We start from the raw sequence: 12,053 nt of genomic DNA, 5'->3' as shown, positions 1-12,053 counted from the left end.
TCCTTCTATCCTCTCTCTCTCTCTCTCCCTATCTCTCCTTCTATCCTCTCTCTCTCCCTATCTCTCCTTCTATCCTCTCTCTCTCTCCCTATCTCTCCTTCTATCCTCTCTCTCTCTCTCCCTATCTCTCCTTCTATCCTCTCTCTCTCTCCCTATCTCTCCTTCTATCCTCTCTCTCTCTCTCTCTCTCTCTCCCTATCTCTCCTTCTATCCTCTCTCTCTCCTATCTCTCCTTCTATCCTCTCTCTCTCTCTCCCTATCTCTCCTTCTATCCTCTCTCTCTCTCTCTCTCTCTCTCTCCCTATCTCTCCTTCTATCCTCTCTCTCTCCCTATCTCTCCTTCTATCCTCTCTCTCTCTCTCCTCCCTCTCTCTCTCCCTATCCTCCTCTATCCTCTCTCTCTCCCCTATCTCTCCTTCTATCCTCTCTCTCTCTCCTCTCTCTCCTATCTCTCCTTCTATCCTCTCTCTCTCTCTCCTATCTCCTCCTCTCTCTCCCTATCTCTCCTTCTCTATCCTCTCTCTCTCTCCCCTATCTCTCCTTCTATCCTCTCTCTCTCCCTCCCTCTCCTTCTATCTCTCTCTCTCCCTATCTCTCCTTCTATCCTCTCTCTCTCTCCCTATCTCTCCTTCTATCTCTCCTTCTCCCTATCTCTCCTTCTATCCTCTCCTCTCCTCTCTCTCTCCCTATCTCTCCTTCTCTCTCTCTCTCTCTCTCCCTATCTCTCCTTCTATCCTCTCTCTCTCTCTCTCCCCTATCTCTCCTTCTATCTCTCTCTCTCTCTCTCTCTCTCTCTCCTATCTCTCCTTCTATCCTCTCTCTCTCCTCCCTATCTCTCCTTCTATCCTCTCTCTCTCTCTCTCTCCTTCTCTCTCTCCCTATCTCTCCTTCTATCCTCTCTCTCTCCCTATCTCTCCTTCTATCCTCTCTCTCTCCTCTCTCTCCTCCTATCTCTCCTTCTATCCTATCTCTCTCCCTATCTCTCCTTCTATCCTCTCTCTCTCTCCCTATCTCTCCTTCTATCCTCTCTCTCTCTCTCCCTAACTCTCCTTCTTTCCTCTCTCTCTCTCTCCCTATCTCTCCTTCTATCCTCTCTCTCTCTCCCTATCTATCCTTCTATCCTCTCTCTCTCCCTATCTCTCCTTCTATCCTCTCTCTCTCGCTATCTCTCCTTCTATCCTCTCTCTATCTCTCCTTCTATCCTCTCTCTCTCCCTATCTCTCCTTCTATCCTCTCTCTCTCCCTATCTCTCCTTCTATCCTCTCTCTCTCGCTATCTCTCCTTCTATCCCCTCTCTCTCTCTATCTCTCCTTCTATCCTCTCTCTCTCTCTATCTCTCCTTCTATCCTCTCTCTCTCCCTATCTCTCCTTCTTTCCTCTCTCTCTCCCTATCTCTCCTTCTATCCTCTCTCTCTCTCCCTCCTTCTATCCTCTCTCTCTCTCTCCTTCTATCCTCTCTCTCTCTCCTTCTATCCTCTCTCTCTCTCTCTAACTCTAATTGGTTACATATCAATAAAGAAAATAAGAGATGTAGTGTGTCAAGCCAATAACAAGTGCCGACTCTGCAATACTGTCCTGAGAAGAAATCTATACCTTGAATGAGATGGAGAATGCAGGAGCAGGGCTCTTAAGAAATGTCTTCCCCTTAATGTTTCCTTAAACTTCAAGTCAGGTTCACACAACATCTTGAGGCAAATATCCCCCATTCGGTATGGATATCAACGTTATCGGCATTCAGTATGGATATCAATGTAAACAGAATTCGGTATAGATATCAATGTTATCAGCATCCAGTATCAGCGTTCAGCATTCAGTATAGATATCAATGTAAACAGCATTCAGAATGGATATCAATGTTGTCAGCATGTTTGGAGTTGAACCAGCTGGCTATGTAGCTAAACAATGGAAGCTGCAGAATCCATGGTTAGGTAGCTAGCTGGCTACCAACTCGGTCAGTTAGCTTGACGTGCTAGAAATTGAGAAAAATGACTAAATAAAATAATTGTTTTATTATCTTCTGAATCAATGTGTTAATATATATGAATTTAGAGGGGGGTCTGAATCAATGTCTTGAATGTCTTGAATGTAGAAGTAGGAGTTCTATTTGGCATCTCCCAAAATAAACATGATCTCTTTGACAAGACATTGCATCAGTGAATCAGTACATCTCCATGGTAACCAGAGACACTTTTTGCAATACATGTCTTCGAACTACCGTGAAACCCTTCTTAAATTTCACCCGTACCTACGGAAATGTCAGAGGGGAGTCTTTGTTACACCCTTAAACGATTTCCTTGGTTGACGGGAAATTTGTCTTTATTTCGTCTTGAATCTATGGATTTCATATGATTGGGCAGGGGACAAAGCTATGGGTGGACATTCTTGCAGTCAGCATGCCAATTGCACACTCTCTCAAAACTTGGAGACATCTGTGGCATTTTGTTGTGTGACAAAACTTAAACATTTTATATTACTTCCGGTTCCGGGTTGGAGCGAGCGGTCGCATCTACACTTCGGTCTGCAGGTAGTATGACTTTTCATTACATTTCATTATAGTACAACGGTTTGATTTGTCTAATCTTTGCAATTTCTTCTTAGCTAGCTACATAGCCATCTTTGTATCAAAGATAATTGCGTAATTATCGTATTTCGTCGTCCTAACGTAGTCTACACTGCTATCTGCCCAGCAGCTAGCTAACGTCCACCGAATTCCAGCACTGTAGAAACTATTACACTCAACTGAACGACTTGATTAGTGTAGTGTTAGCTAGCTACATAGCTGTCTTTGCTGTCTTCGTATCCAAGATAATTGTGTAGTTTAGAGTGTGTAGACTTAGAGTGATTATCTTAATTTACCGAGGTTAGCTAGCCAGCTATTTGTCGTCCTTAACGTAGGAGATACTGCTAGCTAGCTAGCCAACAGCTAGCCAACGTCTACCGAACAGAACTTCAACAACCCGGTCAACATTCCGCTTCGCTCCACAGGTAGTATCACATTTTCATTTCACTTCATTACAGTACAACGGTTTAATTTGTTTGATCGTAGCTAGCTAGCTACATAGCCGTCTTTGTATCTAAGACAATTGTGTAGTCTAGAGCGATTTTCTAGGTTAGCTAGCCAGCTATTGTCGTTCTTTTAACGTAACGTAACGTAATCAACACTGCTAGCTAGCCAGCTAGCCCCCGAATAGCAGCACTGTAGAAACTATTACACTTGACGGAACGACTTGATTAGTGTAGTGTCAACAACGCAGCCACTGCCAGCTAGCCTACTCCAGCAGTACTGTATCATTTCAATCATTTTAGTCAATAAGATTCTTGCTACATAAGCTTAACTTTCTGAACATTCGAGATGTGTAGTCCACTTGTCATTCCAATCTCCTTTGCATTAGCGTAGCCTCTTCTGTAGCCTGTCAACTATGTGTCTATCTATCCCTGTTCTCTCCTCTCTGCACAGACCATACAAACGCTCCACACCGCGTGGCCGCGGCCACCCTAATCTGGTGGTCCCAGCGCGCACGACCCACGTGGAGTTCCAGGTCTCCGGTAGCCTCTGGAACTGCCGATCTGCGGCCAACAAGGCAGAGTTCATCTCAGCCTATGCCTCCCTCCAGTCCCTCGACTTCTTGGCACTGACGGAAACATGGATCACCACAGATAACACTGCTACTCCTACTGCTCTCTCTTCGTCCGCCCACGTGTTCTCGCACACCCCGAGAGCTTCTGGTCAGCGGGGTGGTGGCACCGGGATCCTCATCTCTCCCAAGTGGTCATTCTCTCTTTCTCCCCTTACCCATCTGTCTATCGCCTACTTTGAATTCCATGCTGTCACAGTTACCAGCCCTTTCAAGCTTAACATCCTTATCATTTATCGCCCTCCAGGTTCCCTCGGAGAGTTCATCAATGAGCTTGATGCCTTGATAAGCTCCTTTCCTGAGGACGGCTCACCTCTCACAGTCCTGGGCGACTTTAACCTCCCCACGTCTACCTTTGACTCATTCCTCTCTGCCTCCTTCTTTCCACTCCTCTCCTCTTTGACCTCACCCTCTCACCTTCCCCCCCTACTCACAAGGCAGGCAATACGCTCGACCTCATCTTTACTAGATGCTGTTCTTCCACTAACCTCATTGCAACTCCCCTCCATGTCTCCGACCACTACCTTGTATCCTTTTCCCTCTCGCTCTCATCCAACACTTCCCACACTGCCCCTACTCGGATGGTATCGCGCCGTCCCAACCTTCGCTCTCTCTCCCCCGCTACTCTCTCCTCTTCCATCCTATCATCTCTTCCCTCTGCTCAAACCTTCTCCAACCTATCTCCTGAAACTATCTCCTATCTCCTGATTCTGCCTCCTCAACCCTCCTCTCTTCCCTTTCTGCATCCTTTGACTCTCTATGTCCCCTATCCTCCAGGCCTCCTCTCCACCCTCTCCGAGTTGGGCATCTCCGGCGCGGCCCACGCTTGGATTGCGTCCTACCTGACAGGTCGCTCCTACCAGGTGGCGTGGCGAGAATCTGTCTCCTCACCACGCGCTCTCACCACTGGTGTCCCCCAGGGCTCTGTTCTAGGCCCTCTCCTATTCTCGCTATACACCAAGTCACTTGGCTCTGTCATAACCTCACATGGTCTCTCCTATCATTGCTATGCAGACGACACACAATTAATCTTCTCCTTTCCCCCTTCTGATGACCAGGTGGCGAATCGCATCTCTGCATGTCTGGCAGACATATCAGTGTGGATGACGGATCACCACCTCAAGCTGAACCTCGGCAAGACGGAGCTGCTCTTCCTCCCGGGGAAGGACTGCCCGTTCCATGATCTCGCCATCACGGTTGACAACTCCATTGTGTCCTCCTCCCAGAGCGCTAAGAACCTTGGCGTGATCCTGGACATCACCCTGTCGTTCTCAACTAACATCAAGGCGGTGGCCCGTTCCTGTAGGTTCATGCTCTACAACATCCGCAGAGTACGACCCTGCCTCACACAGGAAGCGGCACAGGAAGCGGCGCAGGTCCTAATCCAGGCACTTGTCATCTCCCGTCTGGATTACTGCAACTCGCTGTTGGCTGGGCTCCCTGCCTGTGCCATTAAACCCCTACAACTCATCCAGAACGCCGCAGCCCGTCTGGTGTTCAACCTTCCCAAGTTCTCTCACGTCACCCCGCTCCTCCGCTCTCTCCACTGGCTTCCAGTTGAAGCTCGCATCCGCTACAAGACCATGGTGCTTGCCTACGGAGCTGTGAGGGGAACGGCACCACAGTACCTCCAGGCTCTGATCAGGCCCTACACCCAAACAAGGGCACTGCGTTCATCCACCTCTGGCCTGCTCGCCTCCCTACCACTGAGGAAGTACAGTTCCCGCTCAGCCCAGTCAAAACTGTTCGCTGCTCTGGCCCCCCAATGGTGGAACAAACTCCCTCACGACGCCAGGACGCCAGGACAGCGGAGTCAATCACCACCTTCCGGAGACACCTGAAACCCCACCTCTTTAAGGAATACCTAGGATAGGATAAAGTTATCCTTCTCACCCCCCCCTTAAATGATTTAGATGCACTATTGTAAAGTGGCTGTTCCACTGGATGTCATTAGGTGAATTCACCAATTTGTAAGTCGCTCTGGATAAGAGCGTCTGCCAAATGACTCAAATGTAAATGTAAATTAATATTCACCTGTGTAATGATCATGCTTCTTGATGTGCCACACCTGTCAGGTGGATGGATTATCTTGGCAAAGGAGAAATGCTCACTAACAGGGATATAAACAAATTTGTGAAAAACATTTGAGAGAAATAAGCTTTTTGTGCGTGGAACATTTCTGGGATATTTTATTTCAGCTCATGAAACATGGGACCAACACTTTACATGTTGTGTTTTATATTTTAGTTCAGTGTTTTACAGAGATCCAATCTTGCTGAACATTTTCACAAACTCTTTGTCTCACTAATTGTCTAAATAAGGTATAGACAAAGACAAAACTACAATGGACTGTTTCAAGAAGGGTGCAGGAGAGTTTCAAAGTAAAGTGAACATTGTTGCAAATTCTACAGACTTTCCTTGGCAACTGTTGATATCTTTTTCATTCCAAAGCAACATATATTTGAACAAGCATGTTGACACTAAGCTGTGAGTAAAACAGGAATTTGTTCAGAAGACATAAATGCAATAATGAATCTGTCATTGTGAAGGCTGCCTCGGGCACGCAGTATGGAGAACGAGAGCTTCTCAAAACACATCACCATGTCACTACCTATAACCAAGAATACAGTGTAGGGAGGGACTCTTCTGCTTTGAAGGTGACAACCATAAAGACAGAGAGAGTGAGAGAGCGAGCGATATATGGGGAGAGAGAGAGAGAGAGAGAGAGAGAGAGAGAGAGAGAGAGAGAGAGACACGGAGAGAGAGACACGGAGAGAGAGAGAGACAGAGACACGGAGAGAGAGAGAGAGACAGAGACATGGAGAGAGAGAGAGAGACAGAGACACGGAGAGAGAGACAGACAGACAGAGAGACAGAGAGACAGAGAGACAGAGAGAGAGAGAGAGTGAAATATAGATGGGGGAGAGAGAGAGAGAGAGAGAGTGAAATATAGATGGGGGAGAGAGAGAGAGAGAGATCTCCTCAGGATGGTGGAGGTACTGTTGTTTCAGAAGGTGGGGCGGGGGACCTTTGTTGCTGGGGTGATGGGTGTGTGGGTCCATGCCAAGTATTGCATCTTTTAGGTCCTTGACAAAGGTTCTGATACTGTCCTGATCAAGATGTATATTATCATATAAGTGTTGACATGTCAGAGTGGGGTGGTGAGCCGTTCTGACTTTGAGCAGTGAGGCACAGTCCACAGTGATCTGTTGATTTATTTTGTCGATCAGCTTTCCTGATTTATTTGAATTTGAATTTGAGGGAGAGAGAGAGAGAGAGAGAGAGAGAGAGCAAGAGAGAGAGAGAAGGAGAGACAGAGAGAGAGAGAGAGAGAGAGAGAGCGAGAGAGTGATTTCAAAAAAGCCTTCGACTCAATTTGGCATGAGGGTCTGCTATACAAACTGATGGAAAGTGGTGTTGGGGGTAAAACATACGACATCATAAAATCCATGAACACAAACAACAAGTGTGCGGTTAAAATTGGCAAAAAACACACACATTTCTTCACACAGGGTCGTGGGGTTAGACAGGGATGCAGCTTAAGCCCCACCCTCTTCAACATATATATCAACAAACTGGCGCGGGCACTAGAAAAGTCGGCAGCACCCGGCCTCACCCTACTAGAATCTGAAGTCAAATGTCTGCTGTTTGCTGATGATCTGGTACTTCTGTCACCAACCAAGGAGGGCCTACAGCATCACCTAGATCTTATGCACAGATTCTGTCAGACCTGGGCCCTGACAGTAAATCTCAGTAAGACCAAAATAATGGTGTTCCAAAAAAGGTCCAGTCACCAGGACCACGAATACAAATTCCATCTAGACACTGTTGCCCTAGAGCACACAAAAAACTATACATACCTTGGCCTAAACATCAACGCCACAGGTAACTTCCACAAAGCTGTGAACGATCTGAGAGACAAGGCAAGAAGGGCATTCTATGCCATCAAAAGGAACATAAATTTCAACATACCAAATAGGATCTGGCTAAAAATATACTTGAATCAGTCATAGAGCCCATTGCCCTTTATGGTTGTGAGGTCTGGGGTCCGCTCACCAACCAAGACTTCACAAAATGGGACAAACACCAAATTGAGACTCTGCACGCAGAATTCTGCAAAAATATCCTCCGTGTACAACGTAGAACACCAAATAATGCATGCAGAGCAGAATTAAGCCGATACCCACTAATTATCAAAATTCAGAAAAGAGCTGTTAAATTCTATAACCACCTAAAAGGAAGCGATTCCCAAACCTTCCACAACAAAGCCATCACCTACAGAGAGATGAACCTGGAGAAGAGTCCCTTAAGCAAGCTGGTCCTGGGGCTCTGTTCACAAACACACCCTACAGAGCCCCAGGACAGCAGCACAATTAGACCCAACCAAATCATGAGAAAACAAAAAGATAAATACTTGACACATTGGAAAGAATTAACAAAAAAACTGAGCAAACTAGAATGCTATTTGGCCCTAAACAGAGAGTACACAGCGGCAGAATACCTGACCAGGCAAAGAGAGGAGTCACAAAAGCAGAAAAAAATGCTTTACAGCGAAAGCTGTTGTCACGCCCTGGTCTATATTTATTATGTTTATCTTTATTTATTGGGTCTGGCCAGGATGTGACATGGGTTATTGTGGTGTGTTTTTGTCTTGGGGTTTTGTGTGATGTCTAGCATTAGTCTATGGCTACCTGAGGCGGTTCTCAATCAGAGTCAGGTGATTATCGTTGTCTCTGATTGGGAACCATATTTAGGCAGCCATATTCTTTGTGTGTTTCGTGGGTGATTGTCCTTAGTGTCCTTGTTCCTGTCGCTGTGTTAGTTTACATAAGTATAGGCTGTTTCGGTTTTCGTTACGTTCATTACGTTCTGGTTTTTGTAGTATTTTGTATTGATTCGTGTTTACGTTTTTTGATTAAACATGGATCGCAATCTACACGCTGCATTTTGGTCCGACTCTCTTTCGCCTACAGAAAACCGTTACAGCTGTTCTGTAATGTGCATATTTATACAATAGACTTGACTGTAAAGCATTTTTGCGCTCGCCCTCCAATTTCACCAGCTATCGTTGACAGGTGTCCCGCTAGCTGGAAGCCTCTCCTTAATTAACTTATCAATTTCAAAATATCGTGTGGGTTCTGGCACGTGTCACTCTGCACTGATACCATGTGCAGTGAACAGTAGCTATCGCTGGGTTTGCCAAGTTATTTGATATCACTGATTTCCCAACGAAGGGCCTCCACACCCCCTCTATATCAATCACTGATTTCCCAACGAAGGGCCTCCAGACCCCCTCTATATCAATCACTGATTTCCCAATGAAGGGCCTACAGACCCCCTCTATATCAATCACTGATTTCCTAATGAAGAGCCTCCAGACTCCCTCTCTATTCATCACTGATTTCCCAACGAAGAGCCTCCAGACCCCCTCTCTATTAATCACTGATTGATCAATCTAATCAAGGGCCTCAAAGACCATTTCAGTACAGTCAGAGACAATTGCAATGGTGATTTCAATAAATTAATTTAGCTTACAGATTAATTTGATGGTCAAAAGTTAAATCTCACAAATGGTAATGTTCAGAGACTCACATGTTAGATCTACAATGGGGAAAGCAGCCCCTGTCAGGAGCAAATGATATGTACATCCATTATGGAATGAGATATTGGACAGACAACTGATGGAAATGAACAGTCATCCGGGATTCATCCGGGATGATGAAGAAGGCTGCAGCTGTCTCATTCGGTCAAATGAAAGTGTTACAACCATTATGGCATGTCTGTGGAGGACGCACAACAAACTGATTTTATACGGCAGCTTAAACAAAAGGTACAAGAGGTCCGGCAGACTACAGTAGAGCAGACTACCGTAGAGCAGACTACCGTAGAGCAGACTACAGTAGAGCAGACTACCATAGAGCAGACTACAGTAGAGCAGACTACAGTAGAGCAGACTACCGTAGAGCAGACTACCGTGGAGCAGACTACAGCAGACTACAGTTGATACACATAAAAATGTATCAACTGGTATCAAAAATGGTTAAAAGAAATGTCCATCATCCTTGAGATGTTTCTACAACTTGATTGGAGTCCATCTGTGGTAAATTCAATTGATTGGACATGATTTGGAAAGGCACAAACCTGTCTATATAAGGTCCCACAGTTGACATTGAAAGTCCCCAAGAACACAGTGGCCTCCATTATTCTTAAAGAAGTTTGGAACCACTAAGACTCTACTAAGAGCTGGCCGCCGGGCCAAACTGATCTCTGGTCTAATGACAATAAGATTGGCCTGAATGCTAAGGCACCATCCTTACGGTGAAGCATGGTGGAGGCACCATCCCTACGGTGAAGCATGGTGGAGGCACCATCCCTACGGTGAAGCATGGTGGAGGCACCATCCCTACGGTGAAACATGGTGGAGGCACATCCCTACGGTGAAGCATGGTGGAGGCACCATCCCTACGATGAAGCATGGTGGAAGCACCATCCCTACAGTCAAGCATGGTGGAGGCACATCCCTACGGTGAAGTATGGTGGAGGCACCTTCCCTACGGTGAAGCATGGTGGAGGCACATCCCTACGGTGAAACATGGTGGAGGCACCATCCCTACGGTGAAAAAAGGTGGAGGCAAAATCATGCGGTGGGGATGATTGTCAGCAGCAGTGACTAGGAGACTAGTCAGGATGAAGGGAAAGATGAACAGAGAAAACTACAGAGATCCTTGATGAAAACCTGCTCCAGAGTGCTCAGGACCTCAGACTGGGGTGAAGGTTCACCTTCCAACAGGACAATGACCCTAAGAACACAGCCAAGACAACGCAGGAGTGGCTTCGGGACAAGTCTCTGAATGTTCTTGAGTGGACCAGCAGGTGCCCGGACTTAAACCCGATCGAACATCTCTGAAGAGATCAGAAGATAGCTGTGCAGTGATGCTCCCCATCCAACCTGACAGAGCTTGAGAGGATCTGCAGAGAAGAAAGGGAGAAACTCCCGAAATACATGTGTGCCAAGCTTGTAGAGTCATACCCAAGAAGACTTGAGGCTGTAATCACCGCCAAAGGTGATTCAACAAAGTACTGAGTCAAGGTTCTGAATGCTTATGAAATCTAATATTTCTGTTTTTTGTTTTTTTGGCAAAAATGTGTTTTTGCTTTGTCATTATGGACTATTGTGTGTAGATTTATGAGAGGAAAAAATATTTAATCAGTTTTAGGATAAGGCTTTAAAATAACAAAATGTGTAAGGGATCTGTAAACCTTTCTGACGGATGTAAACTGGTACTAGTTGGGTGTTGGAACCGGTCCAGAACTTTATTTTGCTGGTCGGAACAGAGGAAGTGAGAACAAAAATCAATGGTTTAGGATATATTCACCAAACCTGATCGAAAGATGCAGGAAGAGTGGATGTGTTGGGGAGGGGTTGGTGCTGTGATGGATCTGAAGGTACAGGCCTTTATACCAGGGGGTGGGGTTGGTGCTATGGTGGATCTGAAGGTACAGGCCTTTATACCAGGGGGTGGGGTTGGTGCTGGATGGATCAAGGTAAATCAATGGTGCTGTTGGATCTGAAGGTACAGGCCTTTATACCAGGGGGTGGGGTGGGGTTGGTGCTATGGTGGATCTGAAGGTACAGGCCTTTAACCAGGGGGAGGGGTGGTGCTATGGTGGATCTGAAGGTACAGGCCTTATGCCAGGTCAACATGAGGGTCTGAAGGTGGATGCCAGGTCAACATAAGGATCTGAAGGTACAGGCCTTATGCCAGGTCAACATGAGGGTCTGGTGGCCTTATGCCAGTGGATCTGAAGGTACAGGCCTTATACCAGGTCAACATAAGGATCTGGAGGTACAGGCCTTATGCCAGGTCAACATAAGGATCTGAAGGTACAGGCCGTTGAACCAGGTCAACATAAGGATCTGAAGGTACAGGCCTTATACCAGGTCAACATAAGGGTCTGAAGGTACAGGCCTTATACCAGGTCAACATGAGGGTCTGAAGGTACAGGCCTTATACCAGGTCAACATGAGGGTCTGAAGGTACAGGCCTTATACCAGGTCAACATGAGGGTCTGAAGGTACAGGCCTTATACCAGGTCAACATAAGGGTCTGAAGGTACAGGCCGTTGAACCAGGTCAACATGAGGATCTGAAGGTACAGGTCGTTACACCACACCTAGTTTTCCCTCATTGTGTGTTCTTAGGGAAACTATTGATGAGCTTAGGAACATGCCTCAAACATAAATAAACAATAGTAACCTTCATAAAGGCAACCCCCGCATTAAGTATGAGAACATTTACTCTCCTGTGCAAAGAGACACGCAATGACCACAAATGATCACTGTATAAGTAGGGTCGGTAGCCCAAAACGGGGAGCCTGTTCAATAGCACAGCCATGGCCAATGAATTACCAGGCCTGG

This window comes from Oncorhynchus masou, chromosome 10 (genome assembly GCF_036934945.1).
Source record: "Oncorhynchus masou masou isolate Uvic2021 chromosome 10, UVic_Omas_1.1, whole genome shotgun sequence".
Lineage (NCBI taxonomy): Eukaryota > Metazoa > Chordata > Actinopteri > Salmoniformes > Salmonidae > Oncorhynchus > Oncorhynchus masou.
This window is presented reverse-complemented; position numbering follows the sequence as displayed.